The 26,370-nt window shown below is 52.5% G+C and overlaps 1 long non-coding RNA gene across 2 annotated transcripts in view; it reads right to left on the reverse strand.

Annotated features, from left to right (window-relative positions):
- The window catches only part of LOC129513510 (uncharacterized), a 66,570-nt gene extending 45,828 nt beyond the window's left edge, over window positions 1–20,742 (reverse strand). For both annotated transcript variants that reach the window (XR_008665260.1, XR_008665259.1), the window contains exon 1: window positions 20,395–20,742. This is a non-coding gene — a long non-coding RNA (uncharacterized LOC129513510). The remainder of the gene's footprint in view (window positions 1–20,394) is intronic.
- Between the last annotated feature and the right edge of the window lie 5,628 nt (window positions 20,743–26,370).

The following is a 26,370-nucleotide window of genomic DNA, read 5'->3' on the forward strand; positions in this document are numbered from 1 at the left end:
GCCTCTATAGCTCTGATCTTCTTATATAGTCCCTAGGTGGGGGGGTTCCTACGTGGTCCCCTCTGCCTACATTCTACCCTAAAAAAGAAAAAGAAAAAAAAAAACAGAACAAAATTATCTGGAGGACTGCCTTCCAAGAAGGGTCAGAAATATTCCTTTCCATTCTATTGTCTCTGGAGCCACAGACGCTCGATGATGGGTACCACTCACCAAAAGCTGTACGTTTTTAAACACTCTTCCTGCACTACCAGGATATCCTTTAGACACGTTACAATGACCCAAACAAGCAACGAATGAGGCTCCCGGGTTTCTCATGCATGTCCTACATCTTTCTAGGAATCGTAGGCTGATAAAAGGAGCAAGACAGCACCTGCCTTTGAAGAGCTTACAACCCCAGACAGTCCCAAGTGGGCCTCCAAGTGGGTGAGTTATTTAGTTAGTGGGAGAGTGGGGCTTACACCATGGCAGCTTCACCATGTCAACCATCTTGTGAGCAGCAGACTGTGGACTGTGCCGATTGGGCCAGTAAGGACCTCTGGCAGAGGAGGCTCTCAGCAGTTGAGTATTTATCTTTGGGAATAGATTAAGATGAGGGATGATCTGAGGGGACCAGCACCCCCTGATTCTCCACTTGTCATACCCATTTCCACACCACTTCTGCTAAGGCATAAATTCCTCTCGTGCTCCTTTCTTCAATTACTCTTCATCTCTCCTCCCAGAGACACAGGCCTCCTATTCAGGTAGAGGGCGGGAATGGGGCAAAGAAAGAAGGAAGATATACTCCAGGTCCTGCTTTGTTTCTAACCAAGACACCCGACTTAACATTGTTCTAGGGATTGGGAAGAACAGCAGAGGCATAAGCATTAGGAGTCATGATGTTGTTAGGCATCTCACCCAAACTCCCTCCTCCTTCCTGCTCAGAACTATAGGAAAGGTCAAGGTCAAAAGCAAAAACCAGGTGGGAAGAGCAAGCAGGAAAACCACCAGGCAAAAACCAGTAGCAGTTAACCCTCCTTAAGCAAATGTTAAATACACTTATTATAGCAATAAATAATAATGCAGGATGGAGTGTACATGGTGTAAACACCTTTAATACAATTCTAATTTTCTCTTTGCTTCAAGAGCCTCAGATTGTTATGGCAACAAAACAGAAAAACACATCACAGTATTAATTTCATATCTTGGCTTCATTTGTTCCACATTTGCAATACAACACATGCATAACAAACAGCTCGGGCCGAGCCAAAGCAGAGAAAACACACACACCACAGAAGGGCACCCTCTTGGCCTTGAGTTTTGTTCAGTAAGAAATAAATAATAATTTTCTACAAAGATTAGAAGTTTAGTTGCCCACACAATTTGCCGTCTGATGGATAACACTTGAGCAGCACGTCATCCTGTTCTTGCCAGCCCGATGATGCAAGGGAGAATGGGAACAGGCAGCCGAGCATCTTCTGCAGAAAGTTGTCCACTACAGGGTTTTTTCTGGTTTTTTGTTTTTGTTTTTTTAGCTAAGGAAACTTGGCTGACCTGGCTTTTTCTTAGTTCCCATGTGCCTGGGCTCCTGGGGCACCCCACCCCAGTCCCCACCCAACCCGCTTCTTTACTTTACATCCAGAGTCCTAAAAATCGGTCTTCCCTGTGGAGAAAAGGGAACTGTCAGACTGCTGGTAGGAGAAGCCAGTAGAAACCTCTGTGGATAGGAACTCAACAAGATCCAGCAAAGTTGAATATTCTCATGATCTGTGACCCAGGCATTCCCTCCTTGCAGATAGAACCTTTACTTGTGTCTCCAACGAAATATGTCTGAGACTGTTCATTCCAATATTGTATGTAGCAGAAAAAAATTCGAAGAAATCTAATTTTCCATCAACAAGAGGAAAGATAGATTATGAGTAGATAGATGCGATGCTGCAAGTATCTGACCACAATTTATTAAGGTAAATCAATTAAAAGGACAACGCAGGGATCCTTGGGGTGCTGGGACTCTTCTTCATCTGGACTTTATCAGTGTCAGTATTCTGGGTATGACCTTGTACTATTATTTTGCACAGTTTAGAAGAATAATCCAACAAGAAGAATAAGTTGGGGAATATGGGTGAGTGGGGGTGAATAGATCAATTGGGACAAACGGACTTTGAGCTGCCTTCCAGATTATGCATTGTCAGCTCATCACCTGGCACTTAGTGTTCACTGAATACTTGATCCCTGTGCGGATGGCCCCGTGGATTCCTGGAACCTGCAAATATGTTACATCACATGGCAAAGGGGAATTAAGGTTGCAGATGGAATTAAATTTGATTATCAACTGATTTAAAACAAGGAGATTACCTTGGATTATCTGGATGGGCCCAACGTAATTACAAGGGTCCTTTAACGTGGAAGAGGAAGGCAGAGGAGTCAGTGGCAGTGCAGCGCAATGTGACAATTCCTGCCATGGCTGGTTTTGAGAATGGGAGGAAGCCACATGCCAGGGAATGTGCAACTTCTAGAAATTAGAGAGGGCAAGAAAAAGATCCTCCCCTAGAGCCTTCACAAAGGAATACGACTCTGCCAACACTTTGATTTTAGCCCAGTGAGCCCTATTTTGGACTTCTTTTTTTATAAAAGATTTTATTTATTTATTCATGAGAGACACAGAGAGGCAGAGACACAGGCAGAGGGAGAAGCAGGCTCCCTGAGAGGAGCCTGATGTGAGACTCGATTCCAGGACCCCGGGATCACGACCTGAGACAAAGGCAGACACTCAACCACCGAGCCACCCAAGTGCCCCTATTTTGGACTTTTTACCTCAAAGCTTCATGATAATAAATTCGTGTTGTTTAAACCATGAAATTTGTGGTTATTTATCACAGCAGCAATAGGAAACGTACAAATCCTCAATGGGGAGTAGGACCACTAGTTTGGGAAGGAGCTAGAAGTCTCTGTTGGGTCCCACATCCCTGAGTGGGGAAGAGAAGGCCAGATAGATGAGAAGTAAATTAAAGAGAACTAAAAATTGTAACTGAGTGACATATCAGAGACTAAGCCCATCCCCAGCCCCACTATCAACATCAGAGGACAGGAAGCAGTAGCAACATCCCTTCGAGGGAAAAATAGCAACTGGACACAGGAATATTAGGCAAACTATTGTCTTTTCTGGCCTCACAGAATGAACTGCTCCACCCACGGCCCAAGACAGATAGGCCCAAGGTCCTGCATCTTTGTGGGCTGCCTTCCAGATTATGAATAGGGCCTCACTTTGGGAAGAAGAGATCTGACCATCCCAAGAATTCCCTGAAAATGGAATTCCAAGCTATTTCTTTCATAACAAAAATAGCATTGGGTATCACCATGTATTTTAGCGTTGCCTGCACAAAGTAGCATCCCGTGAACACCTGCAGGTTGGATAGATAGAGGTGTGCTTGTCTTATAGGGAGAGAATTCCAACTTCCTATCTCTTCACACCTCCTCAGGACCCCCCCATGGTATACATCCCCTACTTATTCTCTGACTGGATCTAGAAATAGTTGATGTCCAGGGAAGGAGGTCAGAAGTGGGAAGCCAACATTTAGAATATGATAAATCCATAGATCACAGAGCTTTGAAAAGTCTGGGCTCTCTCTCTCTCTCCAAGTGGTTGACTCCCAAACTAGGAGATCAGAGATCAGGGTTTTAGGTGTGGGTCAAAGAAGCTTGGGTGATTTTTTGCTCCTCCAAATGTCCTAGTTTATGACAACTGTCATAATGAATAGAACAAGAGAATAAGAACTAGGAGTGGATGAGGAAGAAGACACAAAGGCAAAGACGAATGAGTAGAGATAAAACGTCAGCAAAAATGAGATGAGAGCACAACCTTCAGTTCTACACGCTCTCAGTTACGGAGAAGCTAGCGGGGAAAAGGGAAGCTGACTTAGACCAAGAAATAGAAGCAAGCCAGCCACTCAGTAAAAAACAATTAGAGACTATTTGAGGAGAAGATGAAGAAATTCTCCTGAGGATCCTTGCAAGAGAAGAACATTTAACGTACTGATCAATGTCCTCAAAAGCTTCCTTCTAGGACACACAGTAATGAGTTCCTTGGGACTTATTATAGGCTGGTAGCTTCACACCAACATGAAAGTCGGCTGCTCAGGAACTACAATGCTCTAGGCCTCAGGCGCGCAGTTTTCAGTGGCTCTGGCTAAATGCAAAGCACTATTTTAGATTATTTAGATATATGGAAGGGCTTGTATCTTCCAGTGCTCTTTATCGAATATTGCTTCCAGCAGGCTTCAAGATACCACATCAAGACTTTTCTGTCAACTTTTCTTTTTACATTCATCCCAGATAGTAAAGAAAGAAAAAAGAAACCCAGAAATATGAACTTCATCTTCAATGAAATGAAAGGACTTTTGTAACAGAATGGCACAAAGTGAAAGTGAAGGCAAAAAAAAAAAGCAGATGGAAATGACCAAGCTGGGAGCAGGAAGGTCATACCTAAGAGCCCATGGTAAAGAGTTGGATTAAGAAGAAAGCAGATTTACCGTGAAGCCCAGAAAACCCCAAGGACAAGAGGCACAGGTGCAGTGAAAGGCAGGAAAAAGTGAAAAAGTGGAAGTGGGAAGTTTGTAGGAGGAGAACTTAGACTCCCAGGCCCCAAGACCACCCATTCTGGTAACCGATGCACCTCTGCCCCCCCAGGAATGCTAGAACCTTGGACCAGAGAGGGGACTCGTGGTTGCCAGGTATTGAGGAGGTGATAGTGGAGGGTACCCAGACCCTATGTAAGGGAATTGAATGAAGGTTTGCACATGACAGGTGAGAACATTCACCCTTTGCTCCTTCCTGGTTCCAGAACTCTAGGAAATAGGGGGAAATTCCAAGGCAGGGAATAGAGGCACCTTTTCTTAAGAAACTGATACACCCTTAAGAAAATAAAGACCTACAGATAATGACACATGGGCATCTCCAAGGACAGAGCCTGCTGACCACCCACACCCACCCTACCCCCAGGACACCCAAGGCAGGCGGCCCTACAAGCGCAATCAGAGCTCCAGTCAATTGCTTGTAGGTCACTCTTAAATACCAATGGACTGTAAAGGGTCACAAGGCATTGAAAGGATGTCTTCATCATGAAGGAGAGGTAGCAAAACAAAGAGAACAGCAGAACCTGGGGGAAATAGCAATCTCAAGGAGTAGAATGAAACCTAGGGGAAAAACTGCCTATAAATACAATTTGCAACTGGATAAGAAAAAACCTAAACAGAGGACAGAATAATGCAATTATTAACTCCAAGAAAAATAAAAGTTGAATGAGAAATAAGGTATTGTCATGGTACATTACTTGACTCGGCAATGAACAATGCTCACAGAGTCACCATAGAAAATATGGAATAAAGAGCTAATAAAGAATGTGATTTAACCAGAGTGGGAGGTAGGAAGAGAGACAGGTGTGAGGAAGTAAAATTTTTCATCATCCACAAACCTGATGAATCACAATACAGGATACGTATATTATTGGGGAGTGTGGCATTAAATACCACAAGAAACAATAAAGGGAATGAAAAGTATTCTTTAAGGAAGAAGGTAGGATGATAATAGGAGCCAGAGGAGTCTTTTTTTCTGATTTAAATTTTTAATGACCATTTCACCTGTTTGACTATGTGCAGGCTGTACTCAGATAAAATAAAAATTGATTTAAAAACGTGACGTGGCTCTCAGCCACACGTGAGAGGTGTTGAGCGATAGTCAATCTAGGGTCGCATTTCCTAGGATTCAGCCATTTGACCAGCCAGTGCGACAGGGACGTTGTGTAATGACGATCTGCTGAGTTGGGGAATGGAAGGCTCACCTGGTAGCGCTAACTGTGGACTCCATGGAGGTGGGGATCATGCCAACCATGCCTACTTAACACGATCCCCACAACTGCCGCACTGAATAAGCGTAGCTAATGCTATTCTCATTTACCACTTGCTATACGCCAGCCACTAATGCCAAGCATTTTATACATAGCAAGCCATTTAAGCCTGGCAACGGCCCACCATTACCCCCCGTTTCATAGCTGAGACAACCGAGGGACACAGAGGGCAATTAATTCGTGCAACATTGCCACTTCCTGAGTGGTGAAGCCAGGATGTGACTCCAGTCTGACACCTCCCCTCTCAATGACTGTGCGCTCAATAAACATCTGTGGAAGGACAATGGCATGGCCAAGGGAAGAAAAATTAACAGGGAGAGAAAAAAAAGGAAAGGAAGGCCAACTCTCCCTAGAAGATAATTTGGAATCTGATATATTGCAAAAAAAAAAAAAAAAAAAAAAAAACCTCTCCAAAATTCCACTCCAGAGAGCAAGCGTGTAGTCCTGTTAGTCGAGAAAAAAAAGTTGGAGGTACGTCTCTCAAAAGATGCAAAGTACGGGGCCCGAGCAGGAGTGCAGCCCTCCTGCAGCGATCCACAAGGAACAGGTCGCGGATCACCTCGGGGGCCACCGGGGCTCCTGGTGCCCCTCAGATACCCGGTGAAACTGCTTCCCCACCTTCTCCTTGACGCCCTCATCCTCTAGAATTTGGGTCCAAATCTACAAGGCCGTATTTGAAAATAGATCCCACCTGTCTCCAGTTGGCAGGCCCTGACTCAGAATGGAGCTTGGGGGGCATGACCCTCTCTTCTCTGCTGATTTTTTTCCTGCTTAGTTCCTCTGGCCAACAGACCCCTGGGAAGAATCCTGGGAGAGATGGGGAAGGGGAGCAGGTTTGAGAACAAAAACGCATAGACTCTCCTTTTGGGAAAAAGAAGACTCGCCCACTGAGCTGGCCAGGGGAGGGGTCAGCGGTAACTGAGCCATGGAGGAGGGTGGGGTCACCCACACACACATGCACACACACAACAAATTCTCAAAAGCAGAAAGCTTTAGGGTTTCACCTTCACTTTCTTCCACCCTAGCTGAAATACTGGAGCGACCCTGGAGCTGCAGCAGCCACTTTTCCACCAGGAGGACCAAAGCCATACACGAGGGTGGCAGGACAGGAAGACAGAAGGACATCCTTAAGCACTCCTGGGCTGCCTGCCTCAGGACTTCTCATTACATTTAAGAAAAGGAAGAGGAACACCTGGGTGGCCCAGTCAGTTAAGCGTCTGGCTCTTGATCTCAGTCCAGGTTTTGATCTCATGGTCATGAGTTCAAGCCCCACATTGGGCTCAGCTTAGACCTACTTAAGAAAAAAAAAAAGGAGAAGGAATGAAGGATCTTGTTTAAGCCATTATAAACATATTTATATTTATATTTAATCTATTACTTGCAGGAAAATGCATTCCCGGGCACTACAGGATCACCCACTCTATCATAAAATGGGAACAGTTGGTATGAGAGTAGTAACGCAGATTATTAGCCAGCCACACTGCGGAATATTACGTAGTGGTTAACAAGGGTGGTGTAAACACACACGAACGTAAGGACGTGGGAGGATCTTACAGTATATTGCCAGATAAATCAACAGAACAATATGTACCACCGATCTGTTTATGTGATTTTTAACATTTTTACATGTGCTTGTGTACTTCTATTATTTATCTGTGAATGTATAAATAAATAAGTGCACATACCAACTGCCAACAAGGATTACTCCTAAGGTTGTGAGAGAGCAGAGCTGGGCCGGGGAGTGAAAGGGGCTTTCACTCTTCACTCCATGCTCCTGGGGTAAAGTAGTTGAAAAGTAATGCTGGTTTGCTTCCTTCCCTTTGGGTGATTAAATTCAAATTCTCCCTAAACTGAACGGAGAGTTAAATGCCTTGGGAGACCATCCTCTGGATGTCGAGGGCTCTGGAAATCCACATATCCCGGTCAGCCCCACCAGAGAGAGAGAGACAGATGGCTACAAGGACAGGGAGCCTACGGGACTACCATGCTGAGGGCATGACCTCTGGGCTTCTGCCCTCTAGAGACCGAGAATGGAGTTCTGAAACACCCCAATCGAGGGGCGCCTGGTGGCTCAGAGGTTGAGCATCTGCCTTTGGCTCAGGGGGTGATCCCAGGGTCCTGGGATCGAGTCCTGCACCGGGCTCCCTGCAGGGAGCCTGCTTCTCCCTCTGCCTCCCTCTCTGTATATCTCATGAATAAGTAAATAAAATCTTAAAAACTCACACACACACATACCCCAATCGGATAAGCATTTGGGTCAAAGAGCTGATTTTCTGACACCTGAGTGCAGCCCCAGTGCCCCTGCCCACTGCAGGCGGGGGCTCTCCACAGCCTGAGAGCTCGGGGCCCAGGCAGTGTGGCACCCACGAGGCTGGGAGGCCTCCCCCTGGACCCCAGCCCCACACCCTCCCCACGGGCCTGGGAGCCCGGATGGAGACGCTCGAACGCTTCTCCACAGCAGCCAGTGTCCTGGGGCTGGGCCTTGGCCCGTTCCTGACTTCCCCGGGCTCTCCCAAGTGAGGGTCCCCCGAACGCCATCAGGCAGCTGAATGGATGTGACCTGTGAATTACACAGCTGCTCAGAAGGATAATTGCTCTGTAATCTAAACCGTAATGGGCGTGATGGAGAGAATGTTCGCCCGTGGCTGGCCTGCCTGCCCGAGGACATCCGCAGGACACAGTTCCCTGAGCTGGTCCATGGCTGGAGCCCCAAGCACACCCATGCAGGGAGCCCCCCATCCCCCCGAGGCTTGGTGTCAAGTGAGCCAAATTAGTAAGAGTGCAGATGAAGCGGGGGGGGGGGGCAGAGGGGTTCTCACCTAGGATCCCTAGGATCCCCAGGAGCCTGTGGGAGGGTGGAAGGGGCACATGTCACTGGTGGTGCTCCCCGTGGCCTCTCCCACCCCGTCTCCTGCCTCTTAGGCCAAGTTGCACTCCAACCACTGGGCACCTTCTGGGGGCCTCCCCGAGCCCAGCAGGGGCCACCGGGCTGTCACCAGCAGGTCGGGGAACAGGGGAGGGACAACAGTGCCCCAAATAGCAATGCACACCCGCGGCTGGCGGGAGCTGGGTCGGGAAGGCCGGGCAGCGGCTGCGGTGCAGGTCCGCTCGGGGAGGTTGCTCAGGGCCCCGACTGCACATCCTGGCAGCCAACACTGAGGCTGGGTGACCGAGGTTCCCTGCTGGTGTCTGCCTCTGGGGCTTTTGCAGAGGCTGAGGGTCCTTGGGAAGCACATGATGGGGTGAGACCGAGGGGTGAGGACACTGTGAGCGCCATGCATTGCACCCCTTCATGGTGGTTCCAGAGACCCCAGGAATAACCTCCCCCCCACCTCCTTCCGACTCCTCCCTAGTCTCCCTGACCCTTCTGCACCCCAGGGCCTGCCCCCCACCCTGCTCTCCTCTCCTCTCCAGGAGGAGGGGGGCCATGATACCACCTGTGAGGGGGGCACAGACCTCCCTCACCCCAACCCTGGCCACCCCCCAACCTGCAGCCCCAGGGATGCTGAACCCCCTCAGCAGTCTCTGGTCCTGCCCATCCACCACCTGCTCCGCCCACCCACCCAACCGGAGCTTTTAAAGGAATCAGCTCTGAAAGGGGGGGAAAATCCCAACCCTCGAGTAACAAAGAATCATATAATTACTTTGCAGCTACTTGTCCTTGGTAATTTGATGCTCGTGTTGCTATAATTACACACTCGGTGGAGTTAGAGAGTCACAGTGCTTGTGTGGCCCATCAGCGACATCTGTTCTCAAAGGGGGAGAAAGCCCGAGAGGGGGCCTAGCTGATGTGGGCCCCAGACCCGGGGGTGGGGTTGGGGGGTGGGATTGCAGGGCAGGAGGCTGCGGGGGGTACCGAGGGGCTGGAGGAGGATACAGGGCCCCAGGTGGGTGCATGCAGCCCCATATGCACAGTGAGCAAGGCCTGTGGGCGCCCCTCTCCCCTGGGGCACCTCGAGGACCCAAGGGCCTGGCTGGCCTGAGGACGGCTCTCGGCTGCTCCCCACACTTCCCCGGCCCTCATCCAACTCCTGCCTCGCCCCATGGCCCAGGCCATCCACCTGTGCCCTGCACAACCGCCAGACAGTCTTCAAAAAAGGCCACTTTAGTGCAACTACCCGCTGCCCAGCCTTCATGGGGGGGCTCTGGCCACCCACCCGCTGGGCTGGCCACACCCCGCAGCACCCAGCCTAGGAAGGCCGGGCTGCCTTGTGGGGCCTGCGGGGGCTGGAAGGCACCCCCCTCCCCCCAGCAGGCCAGCTGCCTGGCTGAGCCCACGGCCTGGCTCTGCTCTGTGAGCACCCCGCAGGCCTGGCCAGAGCCCCATGGCCACAGAGGGGATGGGGAGACAGGGTCAGGCAGTGGGGGGCTCCGCACCCCCCAGGGCTCCTGGTAGCCCTGACCCTGGATCCACTGCCGCCCCCTCCACCTCACCTCTGCAGGCCGTCCATCGGAGCTCAGCACTGCCCTCAAAGGACCCGCTTCTGACCCCTCTCACCCTGCGTGGCCATCACCTGTGTGGCCCTGAGCGGTCCCCTCTGCTCCGAGCTTCTGCGGCTCCCCTCACCTGGACGGACTCCTCCCTCTCTGCACCCCCCTTGCTTTCCCTGCTCCCCCCACCGGGACCTTTCTCACCATCCATGCACCAGAAGGAAGCTCCATGGGCAAGGGACTCTTCACTGCTTTCTTCCTGGGACATCATGTCCCGGGGTCTCAGTAAGGAGTCGCTGAGTGACCTACTGCGGGGCCCCTGCACTGGTGCCACGCAGGGTTGGTCATGACTGTGCCCACAGTCAGGGCAACACTCCGAGACTCAGGGGTTATCTCGTTCATTGCCTCTTGCCTCTCATTGGGCCTCCGGGTTAAAGGTGGTGCTTCAGACAATGAGGCAGGAAGACAGGGTACGAATAGGAGGGGGTGGGCCTGATGTCTCAGCCTGTAGGGCAGCAGGGCTGTAGTCCCGGGAAGCATGGCTGGGCAGGGCCAAGGAGGGCCTGTGGCGGATGAGGGCCAAGCAGCGGGGGTGGGGCGGGTGGGGGGTAGGGCGGGGGGCCCAGCTGACCCTATCCCCTGGCTATCCTGGGGCGCAGGTAGGACAGAGCACACGGTGACAGAGGTCCCAGCACACTTCGCCTGCCCCTGGTAACTGGGGCGGTGGGGTTTGACCTTCGCAGCCTCACCCTCCTAGTCTGCACGTGTTTCTCCTGTTCCTGGGGACACTCGGGTCCAGGCTTGGTGAAGCTACCTCTGCAGATGCTCCCAGTCCCAGCTCAGGAGGGCCTGGGGTCTCTGGGAGACGTCGGCTCTGTCTACGGGATCCCCGCCCCCCATCCCCGCCATGCCCCACCCCACACCCAAAGGAGCCTCCACCAATCACCCGCCAGCTTTCTGGGGGTCTCCCTCCAGGGCACCCCTGCTCCTCTCCCTAAGCAGCCTACCGACACAATCCAGCCTTATCTTTAAAAGGAAGAAGGTAGGGCGCCTGGGTGGCTCAGTGGTTGGGCGCCTGCCTTCAGCTCAGGGTGTGACCCTGGGGTCCCGGGATCGAGTCCTGCATCGTGCTCCCTGCATGGAGCCCGCTTCTCCCTCTGCCTGTGTCTCTGCCTCTCTCTCTCTCTCTCTCTCTCTCTCTCTGTGTGTGTGTGTGTGTGTCTCTCATGAATAAATAAAATCTTTAAATAAGTAAATAAAATTTTAAAAATAAAAGGAAGAAGGTCATAGCTAACTGTACCTTATGAGGAACACACTGGATTCGGTTCCCAGGGCAGTCAGAAAAACTGCCACAGGCTTAGTGGCCTAAAACAGAAGAAATTTCTCTCCCACATTCCGGAGGCCAGGGCCATGCTCCCTCTGGAGGCTCCGGAGCAAAGTCCTTTCCGGCCTCTCCCAGCATCTGGAGGCCCCTGACATTCCTTGGCTTCGGCTTCACAGGGCCTTCTCCTGCATCCGTGTGTCCTATTCCGGCTCTTCTAAGGACACCCTCGTTGGAGTCAGGATCCACCCTGACCCAGAGTGAACTCATGTCCGTTCCTACCTTAATCACATCTGCAGAGACCCAGCTTCCCAAAAAGGTCACGATCTGAGGTTCCGGATGGATGCAAAGCTGGGGGGCCCACTGTGCAACCCACTACAGCTGCCGTGGGCCGGCATCGTGCCGGGTGGTCACCACATTACCCAGCCGACCTCATGGGCCACGGTTCTTATTCCCACTTTCAGTGAGAAACTGAGGCTGGGGGCACAGGCCGCCCCGGGGACCCACGGGGGACCTTGCTTGTCCGGCTGTGCCGTGGGGTCCACAGGGAGGGACACGGCCGGGCCCTGCGGAGCACTCGCAGCCACGACCTTCCTGGCATCTGCTACCCAGTTGTGTTGGGGGGGTGGCAGGTGGCCCCAAGTGCCGAGGATCACATGCACCCCGACAACAGAGAGGAGCGACGGCGGGGAAGCTGGCTCCCGGGGTGGGCCTCCTCTGGGGCCGCGCGGCCAGGTCTGCTGGTCTGTAGGGGCCTGCGGGGAGGAGAGGGCATTCTCAGAGCTGCTCTTATTCCCATCACAGCCGTGTTCAGCCGTACACAGGCACCCTTTGCAGGCCTGGTTTCCAGGGAAAGTTTCAAGCACCTGGTCCTCCGAGCTTTAGACAGAGGTCCGTCACCCAGTTGCCACGCCGAGCACACAGGTTTAAAGATGTAGAAGACACCGACCCTGCCCCTCAAGAACCCATGCAGAGATTTGAGGGGAAGAGGCAGGGAGGCTGACACGAAAGTGCACCGGGAACACGGCACGGTGGCCTCTTGGCTGCAGTGACCATGCAGAAGAGTGGGACTAGGCCAGAGCTTTCCATGTGAATGACCACTGGGGACAAAAGGGAACGGTGTGGCCGGCCAGCGAAGAAAGCCACGTAGCAGGTGGCACCACTTATGAGGCACTGAGGCTCCTGGTCTGTATGTCCAGGTCCACGTCGAGGTTGAGTCGCATGTTCCTGGAAGAACCAAAGGCCGCTTGTGGTGATGCGGCCCGTGAAGGCTTCTGTGAAGGGCTCGTCTTGAGGGCGAGCTCGACGGGGGCCACGGGTCTGGGAACCCCATGAGGGAGCGAGGGAGCCCCACTGGGAGCCCCTGGCAGCCCCACGTGCTGCGCGGCACCCCCCTCGGGCTCCAGAGGGAGTCACACGTGGCTGCTTGCATTTCCCGAGGGACAAAGGGAGGCCCAGGGAGGGAGGGAAAGGCTTGCCCCATGCGCCCTGGGCCTGCCACCCTTGTTCCCACCAGTGCTGCTCCCTCGACGTGGCAAACCTCGCCCCCCAGACGGCTTTCCAGCCTCGGCTCAAACGTCGTTTTCTCACCGGGGCCCCACGGCGACCCTGAACCGCAGCCCTCCCCATTCCTCACAACAGTGGCGCCCGGCAAATGCTCAACTGGCTCATTCCCACGGTGTAAATGCGCCTGTCGGGGCCAGTTCCCAGCCACCCCCGAGGACGGGTGCACAGCTGGCCGGAGATGCGCACGTCAGTGGCACATGCTGCCCCAACCCCGCTCCGCCTCCCCTCCTTCTAGCAAACTGGGGAAATGCTCTTGATATGTTTATTGTTTATTCTTTGTCCCCCCGCCCCCAGTGTACACGTCAGGGAGGCAGGGCTTCTGTCTGGTTGCCGGGTCCCTCTCATTCCCCCCCGATAAGCCCAGGCCCCTAGAGCAGGAGCCAGGCAAAGGATGGCCCAAGTGAAATCTGGCCCACCCACGGTCTGTTCTTATAAACATAATTTCGTTGAACTTTGTTCGTTGGATCCCACATTGGCTATGGCTGCTTCCCAGTTACGTGGCAAAGTGGTCAAGAGCGCGTAAACGCCATGTGGCCCCCACAGAGAAACCCCTACTTAGGAGGGCGCCTGGCACAAAGTAGCTTCTCAGCAAACGGCTGCGGGATGCCCGGTGCATGAACGTCGCACACAAACGTCACTGCGGACACTTCTGCTCTCATCCTGCTTGGCCCAGCAGTCCTCCCATTAGCTCAATCCCCACTTGACAGAGAGTACACAGAGCATCCGAAGTTCAAGCCACACCCTCAAAGTCACAGGGCTAATGGGTGGCATCTGAGTGTGTCCTGCTTCCACCAGCTCGGGACATATTTGCCTCCACGGGGGCCGTGTGACCAAGGGCTCAGCCTTCTCGGCTGGAAATAAAGGGACGGGCTCAGTGACACTCCAGGGGGACTTCAATTTCTTCACGGGGTGTCATGAATTCTTTTAAAATGCAACTGATGCCAAGTTGAAATTCATTTCAACCTGAAGTAATAGCCCCAGAAGGTGCCCGCAAAACTGCGGGTGGAGGAAGTTTCTCGGTGCAGAGACAGCTGGCTTTGTAAATCTGTCCTGGCTGCACAGCTAGACGATCCACCTGGGTCTTATGGAATTCACGGAAAATTCACAAAATTCACAAAATTCACGGAAATTTTGCTGACCAGAGGACACCCGCTTTTGCCAGAAGAGGGGGCGGAGTGAGAAAGGGGAACGGGTGTCTCTGTTTTCACAGAAAGTGGGCTGGCACAGGGCCAGGATTAAAACTCGGGACATCTAGGGGCCCCTGGGTGACTCAGTTGGTTAAGCGTCCGACTCTTGATTGGCTCAGGTCCTGATCTCAGGGTCGTGAGGTCCACCCCCCTGTCGGGCTCCATGCAGGGCCCGTCCCCTGCTCTCTCTCTCTCTCTCTCTCTCTCTCTCTAAATAAATAAATAAATCTTTAAGAATGAATAAGTAAATAAAAATAAAATGAGGGACACCCAGTTCCAAGCCCCAGCCCTCATAATACGGCTACTCCATGCCCGCTAATCCACTCCCCGCGCTGATTTTAATTCAGCTCCAGGGTAGATCATACGTTAAATCAGTCTGACTCTGGAATGATAGTAGACACTCAATACATCATAGAAACACAGCAATCGGGAGCTGGCTGGGCCCCTGGAGGCTCTGGGGCCGGTGGTTCTCAGCTGTGGGCACATTTGATTCACTCACAGGCCGAGGGCGTTGGTCCGGGGTGAGCCTGAGGATAGAGACCTTCTAAAAGCTTCTGATTTCATACATGAGGACCCGACGCTAGAGATTTCAAGGGCTATTCCTCCGTTAGCGCAGAGCGTGCAGGGATGACCCAGCGACCCAGGCCGGCCTCCCCGGCCACTGACCTTTGCTCCGTGCACGCTCCGCCCTGGCCAGGCAATCCGCTGGTGCAGAAATAATCATTGCAAGGGGCTGGTATAATTGAGCATCTTTGGGATTTTCCTCCTAACATCCTTAAAGTCCCCTGGGCCTCAGACTATCCATGTGAGGGAGGGTAGAGACCGACATCATTGCCCCATTTTACTGATCTGGGAAACTGAGGAGCTGACATTCTAGGCTCCACGAGGCAGCAAAGCCCAAAGGTAAAGGGTGCCGTGGACACTGACAGACCTGGCTTCCCTGCTGGTTCTGTCCTCTCCAGCCGTGTGAACTTGGGGAAATCACTGAACCCCTCTGAGCCTTGGAATTGTCACATGTTAAGTGGGAAATAATGAGTTCCGCGAGCCTGAAGGGGCCTGCTGGGCTGTTAGGACCAAGTGCTCCCCTATAGCTTTGTCAGTTCCCCAACAGCCAACTAGGGCAGCGGACTATTTACAAAGGAGAGAGCTGAGACTGGAAGTCGAAGGACTTGCCTAAGATCACGCAGCTGGCAGGGGGACGGGTCTGGGCCCAGGGCGCAGTCCTAGAGGCTCCCACCTGGCCCTGGGGCTTTCCACAACTCTCCCCAGGCCCCATTCACTCTGATGTGCTGCTTCTAATGAGGCCAGAAAATCAGCTCTTTGTTAGAGCTCCTGTGGGGTGAGCACATGAGAGGGAAGGAGGATTCCACTGGCCCCACAGCCCCCACAATAAACTCGGCCCCCGGAAGAAGTGTAATTAAAGCCATGAACCCCAGGGACAGTGGCGCATCACACAGTCACACCATCTGGGAGTCAGGACAGGGGAGAGCTGATTGGCAGACGAGAGCACACTGCTTAGCTTGGGATTTGCAGTCTGGGAAGAGACCGTCCATCACACTTACGGGGGATAATCACCTAGGATCACCAGCAGTCTGGGCCACCATGGGGACAGCCCCGGGGACAGCCGTGGTGACGGGACGGCCTCTGGAATCAGTGAGAACAAAAGGGACAAAGGCCATCAAGGAAATGGAAAGCAACAACAAAAAAGGCCTCCCATTCCCCATGGGTCTCTCTTCCAATAAGATTTGTTCGTGCTGAATTCACTTCCCCCTACAAGCAACCTCCGGAGACCGTGGAAAGGAGCCAGAGGGAGACTATTCCACCAAGCAGCACTTAGGAGAGTGACCTCCATGCTCCCAGCATGGCCGTGGGAGGCGCGGCCAGTAACTGGTTGGGTGATGGGGGGCGTCCCCCCGGCCCCCCCCCCCCGGGCCTACCTCCCTTACAAAGTGACCGGGTGAAACCAAGCCCTGACACTCTGTGACTCTGAGGCCCCTGGCAGGAGAGCCAGGAGCTCCAGAGCAAAGCTGTCGGCTGCTGGGGTGGGCCCTCCAAGAAGGAGCTGGGCACCCAGGGCCCCTCATCCGGCCCACAAAGGGTTTTAGCATGAGAACAGCACATCCCCCTCCCCGGGAAATTTTCCTTTGGAAGCTGGACTTATTCGGGGGCTCTTGAGTGGCTCGGTCGGTTAAGCATCTCCCTTCAGCTCGGGTTGTGATCTCAGGGTCCTGGGATCGAGCCCCACATTGGGCTCTCTGCTCAGCAGGGAGTCTGCTTCTCCCTCTCCCTCTACACCCTTTTGTGTTCGCCCCCCACCCACTCTGCTCATGCTCTGTTTTGCGCTCTCGTGAATAAATAAATAAAATCTTTTTTGAAAACAAAAAAAGAAAGAAACTGGGTTCATTGTCCTGGAAGAGTGGCAAACCACAGAGGACTTTGGATGCCGGTGTGGAGCATCTCGATCCTTCCTTACAGGGAACTGGGGGCTCTTCAGGATTTCTGAGCGCACAGAAACCATCCAGCCTGTGTTTAAGGATGACCATAGCAAGGGAGACCAGGGGAGAGAGAGAGCTGGGGCCCGGTGCTTTCCAAGGCGAGGCAGGGCGCCTGGGAGCCTCTTGGAGCCCCTCTGTTCAGCCGTGTGTTCCCATTATATTTGAACATTGGAGACTATCTAAGGGCATATTATTTTTTTTCTTATTATTATTATTTAGTCTTCTGAAAAGACCTAAAGGCATGAAAAGCAAAGAAGCAGAAGAGCAAAAAATTGTGCATCCGGCCAGAGTGAGTTGTATTTGCCATCCTGAAATCTCTGCTTCTCATTAATTAGAGGAGCCAAGAAATCACCCTTCAAAAACTGGCTTTTCCACCAGGAATGCCAACTGTTCAACATCTTTGTGGGAACGTGCTGCTTGCCCCCTCTGGAGCCCAAGCCTCGATGGCAAAGTGCCCCAGCCACGCGACTGAAATAGCCACTCGGTGCCACCTTCTCCCATTAATTGTGTGTGGAGAGTGCCTCGCCTGACCTCTTTATCTGTGGGCTTCAGAAGCAGGCCCCTCTCCGGCGCTCCTCCCGTGAGCCAGGCTGGCCGGGCTGCCCTCCCTAATGCCAAGCCCTGGCTGCAGCTCCTCTTCTGCGTCTAGCACAGCTTCTGGATGTCTTGCTCCTCCGCTGGCCCCGCTCCTGGCCATGCAGAGCAGAGGAACAGCTTGGGAAGCTCCCAGAGCTGGCCCCCCAAACGTGGTGGCCTCCTGTCCTGCTCAGCCTGCGAGGGGTGGTCTGAAGGCAGAGGGTGATCCTCAGGACTCTGGGCCTCGCCACACACAACATCTGGCCCTCAGCCCCACGTGGGCAGGGAAGGGGCCACCTGGGAATGAGACTTTCCACGACGGAGGACTGTGATACAGTGATCTATAGTAAATAGAAATTTGGTCTCTGTCCTCGTTCCTGGCACAGAGCTTCTAAAACCCTTGGAAATTCCTAGGTGGCAATCGATAAAGGTGTTGTTGTCATGTGAATGAGGTGACTTTCGGAAAGCATCAAGGTCACCTAAGGACCAGGGCTGGTCACCTGGAGAGCCAAGGGTGGGATTGGATGGCTGGAACTTTCAGTTCCTCCACTGATCTCAGAGTTGGGGAGACGGGCTGGAGACTGAGTCAATCACCCACGGCCAACGGTTTCATCAATCGTACCTATGTAATGAAGCCTCCATAAAAACTCAAAAGGACAGGTCCAGGGAGCTCTCAGGTTGGTGATCACATGGAGGTGCTGAGAGGTGGTGCCCCTGCCAGGGCCTGGAAGCTCAGCGCCTTTTCTCCATTCTTTGCCCTGAGCACCACTCCCATCTGGCTGACCCATTAATATCCTTTCCTGTAAGCCCAGAACCTAGTCAGGAAAATGTTTCTCTGAGTTCTGTGAGCGAGTTAATTGAGCCCAAAGCAGGGGTGGCTGGACCTCCAGTCCATAGCCAGTCAGAAGCACAGGTGACCACCAGGACTTGCAGTTGCATCTGAAATGTAGCAGGGACAGTTTTGTAGGACCCAGGCCTCCACCTGCACGAACGGAGGTGACAAGCAAGTAGACAGTGTCGGGACTGAGCTAACTGTTGGGTGTTCGGGAAACACACACACCCATTGACATCAGCGTCAGAGTGGTAGAAACCACCAGAGTGGTTTCACCTGGAGAAGAGAAAACAAGGGGACAGGTTGCAGGCTTCCTGTGAAAACCATCGCCACTGCAGGAGGGACCAGAGTGACTCACTACTGACCCCGACAGGTAGATCCAGGGCCTCCATGGAAGCAACAAAAAGACAAACTTCAATTCGGTAAAGGAGAGACATGTTCATCGGAGGTGTGCGGGATGGCATGTTCCCCCAAGAAGCCGGGTCCCATGCCGGAGGCATTGGAAGGCCGGACTCCACCTCATTAGAAGTTACTGGGGCTGCCCCAGCCCAGAAAGTGTGCCCGTGTGCAAGGTGAGGGGGTGGGGAGGACACTGGCTGGAGAGTCAGGCGGGATAGCTTCCCCTCCCAGTTCTGCCACAATCTGTTGACGGCGGGATTTGGCAGGTCACTTACCTCCTCCGAGCCTCAGGCTTCTTGCCTGTAGGATGGCAGGTCTCGGAGAAGACCACCTCAAAGTCATTTCCAATCTTAAGTGTGGCAGAGCCTCCCCATCCCAAAGCTCACCCTGTCCTGTGGCCAGAGAGGGGCTGGGCATGCGACCCATCAGAGCCAAATTAATGGAAGAAGCCTTCCCAGAGGTAACCCAAAGTCAGGAAGCACAACGGGGGTGGGGGTGGGGGTGTCAGGCAGGATGTTTTACAGCATAAGGTGTTACACCGGCACAGCGCTTCTGGATCTCACATGTGAAAGTGACGGAACTTGTGGCAGAAACCACCCCTATCCAGTATGGGATGTATCTGATTGGCTTTAGGAACTCAAAGGAAATTAAAGGAAAAGACAGCTGTCACCAAGAGCAGACCACCATCACCCCCGCCCCCCTCGTTCCACCAAGCAGCAGAATGGATGGAGGACCTGGCTCTCAGCTGTATCCATAGATGATGAAAGCTCACAAGACAGCAGAAGAGATTTGAGATTCCTCAAATTCTGCTAGAGGCTGGTGGTAGAGAGGGGAGAAGGAGAATAAACAGTCTGGGGGAAAGAGGAAGGAGTTAAAAGAGCAGAAAAATTATATGGAGAGGAAAGAAGTAGCCAATAAAGCAGAAAAGGTGGCCTAGGGGATGCCTATAAGGAGTTATCCCAAAGGTCTGAGCCAAGATGGCCTCATTCTTTGACAGTACAGGGCACAAGACTTCTAGACCAGGATGGAGGATTTAGGGTAGGGGTAGGGGAGAGGCAGGTGGAAGGGATATATCTAACCCCTGATTTTTCTTCTATCCCTACCTCTGAAGTTTAGATTTCTCACCAAAGACCTTAAGATCTATCAGAACATGCTTGTTATCTCTCGTCCTCATGCATGTTTGCTTTAGTGGGATGGTGGCCACATGGGTCACAGCTAGAGTAAGTCCCAGCTCCAATCAACCCAAGCAAGAGACTCGTCTTGAGTGTGGGCTATGAGCCATTGTTAATGGCTGAAAAAATATCAAGACAGAGCCTTTGGGTTGTTTCTTACCCTCTCTCTACTTTATATCCTAGGAAAGAGATAGGGATCTTGAGTGACATGAGAAAAGTGGGAGAGGCCACCATCTTGGCTCTCCGAACTTTGATGCAAGGTCCCGCTGTGTTTGGATCATACCGAGGGACCCACAGAGCCAGAGGCAGGACGTGCCCTGCTGCAGAGCTGTTACAGTGGCCAGAGGTATGGGAAAGGAGATTGGAAGAGCCCCCCAGAGTGAGAAGGTCCTAGAACCTTGATTCTAAATGGACTTGGGAGGTAGGCATGAGCCTCTTCTTCTGATCCAAAATTTTCAAGCAAAGATAACTTCCAGAAAGGGGAGACAGGTCTATTGGAGAAAAGAGCTCAGGGAAAACCCAAGCTAAATTTCTTACCTGCTGGCAGAAAGGGGGTAAGAGGCCCGGAGTCCGAGGTGAGACTGGGGAGGTTCCTGAACAACGCAGTGAAGTGGAGGCAGAGAGTCTTAGCAGGGTCCGGCCTCCACTTTGCTGGAGACAGTCACAGTGTTAACAAAAAGCTTTGGGCTTCATGAACTGCCTGAGGGTCTTCCCAAGCCTTCATGATCAGCCTGGGCAGAGGAAGAGAGTAGAGGCCATGGGAAAAGAAAGAGAAAAGTTACAAGCTCAGGTCTTAGAGACTAAAAGAGGAGTGTCGCACATGGAGAGAGGACGGCAGCTGCCGCAAACAGGGTGGGGAAGCTCCAAACCCCCCTTAGCGAGGGAGCCAGGCCCAGCTCAGGACATCACCCTCCCACCCTGGGTTCCTACAGTGCGAATAGGGTGGTATTATGGTGGTATATGCAGGGTGCATACGGCCTGTGACATAGGCTTGGGTGGGGGAAGATGTGAGTCAGTCACAAAATAATTTAGGGTTACAGGTTAGACAAGCTGGACCAGGCATCAGTGAGGCTCAACACTTCCCCACAGCTCGTGTGCCCAGTTCCCCAGCTGGTGGGGCTGGACGGGGGGGGGGGGGTGGCAGGTACAAATTAGACGGGGAGACGTGCCTGGACATGTCAGATGTCAGGTCCCAAGCTGCCCCTCCTTTCCAGCCCTCCCCAAGCAGTGTCCTGTCCAAGCCTCCACTGGGGGACCCAGTGAAGGACACCGTGCTGAGCCAGGAATTCCAGAGGTGGCCCGAGGGTAAGAGAGATTGTGCCACACTCAGGCCTGGCAAAGCGGCCCAGGTCATTGGGACAAATCCTCGTCCCTCCCAGGTGTTAGCCATGATTCCTGAGAATAGAGCTGAATCCCTATCCAGAGACACTGTGGCTTCTGACCTTGGCTACTTGTGCGTACCTGCGGAGAGCTTGGGAGGCAGGGCTACACCGTTTCCAACTCAACCCCACTGGCGGGGAAGGCCTCTGGCAGCAGCGCCCGGGAGTGGAGACTCCCACAGTGTCCAGGGGATTGCCCTGCATGGATGGGCTGTGGGCTATGGGAGCAGGGCATCGTCTCCCCTCACTGCAAGACCCTAAAGCACTTAGAAGACCGATAATTTAAGGAACCACATGAAGAACACCCAGTTAATGGCACTGTGTGGGAAAACCCAGGTTGGCTGAAGTATAGAAGAGGTGGGAGGGACTCGACTGCCACGGGCCTTGCGCACCAGGCCAACCAGTGGGAAGACTCTGAAACACGGCTGGAGGCTGGCCGACTGGTTAGAGCACCAGTGTGTGCTGGTGGCCGCCTCTACTGCTCCAAATGGTTTCTCTTCCTTTCTCCCTTTATGGCCCAAGCTTTCCCCGGCCGGCTTTCCACACCAGTGTTTAATGCAGAGAGGGTTATTAAAAAGAATTTCCTGAATGCATCCATGGACAGCGTGATATTTCTGGGAATCCAAAGGGTTGGCGTCTAATGAGTGTTAAATATGACACAACATTTACAACCACCAAATAAAAAGTCAATGATGAAAAAAGAAATTTTTTTCCAATTATTTCTCTTAACCAGAGAAATCTCACTGAAATGAATATTTTGGTAAGTCACTTGTGGAGAGTGACATAATTATCAGATGATTGTGTGCAATGCCTTTTATGGAAAGTGGGTCTAGTTAACTCTGCAATCCAGGAACAGGGTTTATGTGTGGGTTTCGGAGTAGAAGCTGGGGCAAGGCTGCCAAGCTCTGCATGAACGAACAGAGGGCCGCCCCCTGGGTCACGTACCTCCTGAGGACAGGAGATATAAAAACACTCAAAGAGGGGCACCCAGGTGGCTCGGTGATTGAGCATCGGGCTCCGACTCAGGGCATGACCCCGGGGGTCCCGGGATCGAGTCCTGCACTGGGCTCCCCGCAGGGAGCCTGCTTCTCCCTCCGCCTGTGTCTCTGCCTCTCATGAATGAATAAATAAAATCTTTATTAAAAAAACACTCAGAGAAAAGATTTAGAGCAACAAAACATCTAAATGGATCTTGAAGTAGCTTGCTGTGATGGAAGCCCCTCTCTCCGTCTCCCCTGCAAAAGCGTCTGTAAAGCCTGGGGAGACGCTGCAGCGAGCGCACGCAGGAATGTATACTTTTCGAGTTCTGCCCCCAAGCTGGTGCAGGATAGAAATAGAGGCTGTTCCCACATGTGCTGGGAACGGAGGACCAGGGACAGCTGACGTGTGGCACCAGCAGATGGACCATGGACTCGCGCATACAGGACGTGGCCTAAGGGATCCTGGAGATGTTCCTCCGGAGGACAAGGGTGATGGGTGTGAAAGAGGGGTGGACCCTCTCGGGGGCACGGTAGAATCCAAAGGCTCGCTGACCCGGAAAACACCAATGCCAGCACTGTTTGCCTCCCCCCTGTTCCCTCCATCCAGGTGGCCGTCCTTGAGTCCCACAACCCAGCAGGGACATGGTGGGGGGAGCAGGACAAAGGCTCCAAAGGACGTTTTGTGGTGGGCAAAAATAAATAAGGGTAGGCTTTCACACCCAGCGGCACTCTGGAAATCCACCTGTTCACCCTATATTTTAAGTGTACGTTCACTGAAAAAAGGACAACTTAAGTTGATTAAAGGCATTGGAATCCTCCGGGGGGGCAGGCCTCCCCTGCTCACACCTGACCCCCTTGGTGGCTCCCTGCAGCCCCGCGCTGCTCCCTGCACTGGGGGAAGGCTGCCTGGCCCACGCTGCTGCTCCAATTAAACTCCTTTAAAAAAAACCACAATATTTTCAATAAAGAGAGGCCAAGCCGAGCACACCTTGGTCATTACTGTGGTACTTTTCTTCCAGTAAGATGAGCAAATATAAAATAAGCAAATATAAAGTAGAGGGCTGAGAAATTTTGATCAAGCGACATGTTTTAAAGGTTTTTATTTCCTCCCCCTTTCATTAAAATCGCACTGCTGTGATTCTATTCTATATATAACATAGATACATTCACGCTGTGGCGCTCCTACCCAACAGGGACAATAGGACCCTCCCCGGGAACTCATATCTTCTTTAGGATCTGTTGGGGAAAAGCAACGCATATAAAACTACAAATGAAAATGGCCCCAAATACGACTATATAAAAACAAGTGCTGCTTTCCATTGCTAGGGTAGCGGCTCTGAACTTGGGGGCCCAAGAGAAATATACTTATTAGCTCCAAGATGTAGATTTGGGGAGGTGAGTTAAGAGAGGCCAGCAAAGGGAGCCTGGAAGCCCCCCTCCAAATGGCTGAGGCTGACGGGAATAACCCCATCAGGCCAGTTCTGTCCCCAACACTTCCCCTCCCCTAGGCTCAGTGATGGGAAGGGGAGGGGGAGAGGGAGGGAGGAGCCAGGCTGGCCAATACCCCACACCCCAGCACCCCCAGCTGTGTGCAGAAGCCCCACTGGCCACCTCTGCACCCCCAGGGTGAGAATCCCATCAGCCCGTGGCCCATCTCGGTCCAGCCCCAGCAGGAAGGGCTCATGCGATTGCACACAGGGGCCAGAGCCCACCTGAGAGGGGACCGACCTCAGGGAGGCGAGGGCTTCCTCAGGGACGGAGGAGGCACCTGAAAGGCCGGGCGAGCAGATGCTCCAGAAAGGGCAAATGTGCAAAATGAGAAAAGAAGACCAAAGCTACCTCTGTATCCTTCTGTTCTGGGGAACCCTGGTCCCTTTCCCATCCTCAGTTTGAAAAGACAAACTACTGCAAGGAGAAATGGGATCAAAGCAGGTATATGCCAAGGTGTGTATCATGGAGCCTTCTGGAATCCCTCCCTCCACATCGGTCTCACTCAACAGCTGCCAGACAGGAGCAGCCTGTGGGACCCCTCTTTATTCCAGGGAGACCCCACCAGAGAACGAGTCATGGGTGTTTAGCTGACTCCTAAACAAGGAGTCCAAAGGATACAGACGAGACCAAGGAATCAGGGCCCCACGCTGCCTTCCTCACACCCTGTGAGATCGGCCTGCGTGGAGCAGGTGCCCTTCCGGCTCGGAGGATCCTCCTCCATCAAGACCCAAAAATCTGTCCACTTGCTTATTCAGTCAGTCATGCAACCAACGCTTTCTGGTACCTCTTCCAGGCACCAGATAATGCACTAGACACTGGATACAGCCATAGGCCGGACAAACACAAGTTTCCGCTCTCATGGAACCCTAAGGACTTGCCAGGAACACAGCCGCTGCACAATAACTCCACACATGAGTGTCACAAAGGGAAATGAAGGGTAGGGGAAGAACTGATGATGGTGAGTCAAGGAAGGCCTCGCCCTGACCAGGTGACACTTGCGCACATTTAAAGCCTATGTCGCCATCCGCTAGGGCTGCAGTAACAAAGTGCCACAGCCTGGGAGGCTTACACATTTATTTTTCTAAGGTTCTGAAGGCCGGAGGTTGGCAGGGTTGCTTTCTTTTGAGGCCCCTCTCCCGGGCTCAAAGATGACCACCTTCTCACTACGTCTTCACGGGGTCTTCCCTCTGCGTGTCTGTCTCCTAATCTCCTCTTCTTATTTTTTTTTTTTTATGATAGACACAGAGAGAGAGAGAGAGAGGCAGAGACACAGGCAGAGGTAGAAGCAGGCTCCATGCAGGGAGCCTGACGTGGGACTCGATTCTGGGTCTCCAGGATCACACCCTGGGCTGGAGGTGGCGCTAAACCGCTGAGCCACCCGGGCTGCCCTCTCCTCTTCTTATAAGAACATCTGTCACATTGCATTGGGGGCCACCTCATGACCTCATTTTAATTTAATTGCCTCTTTAAAGACCCCATCTCCAAATACAGTCACATTCTGGAGATTAGGCCACTCAATCCAGTCTCTACCACTTGCTAGGCAGGTACCCAATCCTGGAAAGAGTGTTCCAGAAAGAAAACACCTGCAGGAGAGCAAGCGTGATCATGAAGGACCCAGTTAGGTCAGGGTAAATATTTTAGACCATAGCTTAAAGGTGACCTTGAGATCATAGAAGAGTTTCAAGCAGAGAAGTGGTGTGACAAAGTGGACATTAGAAAGACCATTCTAGCAAATTGAATACCAATAAAAAAGTAAATTAAAAAAAGAAAGAAAGAAAGAAGAAATAGAAAGAAAGAAGGAAAAAAGAAAGGAAAGAAAGAAAGAAAGAAAGAAAGAAAGAAAGAAAGAAAGAAAGAAAGAAAGAAAGAAAGGCCATTCTGGATTCAGGATGGGGGGAGGAACGAGGGCGGGTGCTGCTGGTGGTCCAGGCGGCAGAGGACAGTCCCAGGCCTGGGGAGCTGTGAGGATGTGAACGTAAATGAAACAGCAAGATGGGAGAGAGCAGAGTCCCGGCAAGCACTGATACTTAGAGACTATGAAGAGAAGTTAGTAAGGACCACCCAGAGAGGCGACAGCAACCAGAGCCAGGGGACCAGCGTGCTCCTAGAAGGGAGTGGTCAGCAGGGCAGGATGGCCAGACCGGCAGGGACAGAGGGCAGCTGTGGGGCTTGTCTATCCTGAGGCCACGGTGCCCAGGGGGAGAGCACTGCAGGGAGTGTAGGCCTGAAAGCTCAGTGTCCACGGGAGGAGGAGGTCAGGGGACAACGCTGGCACTTTGGGCTGGGTATAGGAAGAGAGAGATGGTTGGGGATTTTTTTTATGTAAATTGTAGGTAGTTATACCATGCAGTGCAATAGTGGTTTGTGGAGTAGAATGCAGTGCCTCACCGCTTACACGCAACACCCCGTGCTCATCATAGCAAGGACCGTCCTTAATCCTTTTCACCCAAACACTTAAATAACATTGGAAAAGAACCAGCAAAGAGGTGTTGGATCCTAAGGACGCCAGAGGGAACACAGTCCTTGGGAAAGGGAAGGTCCAACTCTCCCATTTTTAACACCAATGAAGGAGGAAAAGAAGAGCAAGCGTAACGTATGATCAAAGGTGGAATCCCAGAAAGCCCTGTAGGCAGGGGGAGTGCTTGTGGCAGAGGGGTATTTGA

This window comes from Nyctereutes procyonoides, unplaced genomic scaffold, assembly GCF_905146905.1.
Source record: "Nyctereutes procyonoides isolate TBG_1078 unplaced genomic scaffold, NYPRO_anot_genome, whole genome shotgun sequence".
Classification (NCBI taxonomy): domain Eukaryota; kingdom Metazoa; phylum Chordata; class Mammalia; order Carnivora; family Canidae; genus Nyctereutes; species Nyctereutes procyonoides.